The 683-nt window shown below is 51.1% G+C and overlaps 1 non-coding gene across 1 annotated transcript; it reads left to right on the top strand.

The window, feature by feature from the left end:
• Positions 1 to 207: 207 nt before the first annotated feature.
• Positions 208 to 370, top strand: LOC119437967 (U1 spliceosomal RNA). The gene has a single exon (XR_005189600.1). It is a non-coding gene; the product is annotated as a U1 spliceosomal RNA (small nuclear RNA).
• The last annotated feature ends 313 nt before the right edge of the window (positions 371 to 683 follow it).

A 683-nucleotide genomic window follows, 5' to 3' on the forward strand; every position in this document is an offset into this window, starting at 1 on the left:
TAATATCGTCTATGCAGCATCTGCAATACAAGATATGAGCAAAGTAGGATTAAAGGCTTGCAGGCACAGGTGTTTTTAGTTGCAATGCCTGCATTCGCGGCATTTCGTTGTTTCACGGCGATTATGGCTCGCTGAAAGCCACAGCCAAAACCTGTGCAAAGTGTTGTGCCTGGTGGATTGACCCGCCTTTCTGATGGGTGCGTTTGCATACTTACTTGGTGTCGGGCCCTCCGGCGATCAGTGAGGCCGGGGCCCCGTGCCGAGGCCTCCCATTGCACTGCGGGTGGCTGAGGCACGCCACTACCCCATGCGGTGGTAGGGGGGGCACATAATTTTTGGTAGTGGGGCTTGGCGTGCGCGCCAGCCCCTCGTTTACGAAATCGAAAATAAGAACCTTACCCCAACCCATGGTAAGCGAGTGCTACTTAGATGTGTTTTTAAGCGAAGCTTTATAGGCTCATAAGTGTCGGCGGTGGTGGTGGTCGGTGTCACGCTGAAAAGTGGGCCGATCCTGGCGATTGTGCAGAAAAGGTCCCAGCTCAAAGGCACATACCAGGGAGAAAAAATAGAGAGGGAAAGAGAGAGAGAGAAAGAAAGAAACAAGGAGAGAGGGAAAGAAAGATAAATAGATTAAAATTAAGGGGTTTTACGTGCCAAAACCACGACCTGATTATGAGGCACGC

The sequence above is a fragment of the Dermacentor silvarum genome, chromosome 1 (assembly GCF_013339745.2).
Source record: "Dermacentor silvarum isolate Dsil-2018 chromosome 1, BIME_Dsil_1.4, whole genome shotgun sequence".
NCBI lineage: Eukaryota > Metazoa > Arthropoda > Arachnida > Ixodida > Ixodidae > Dermacentor > Dermacentor silvarum.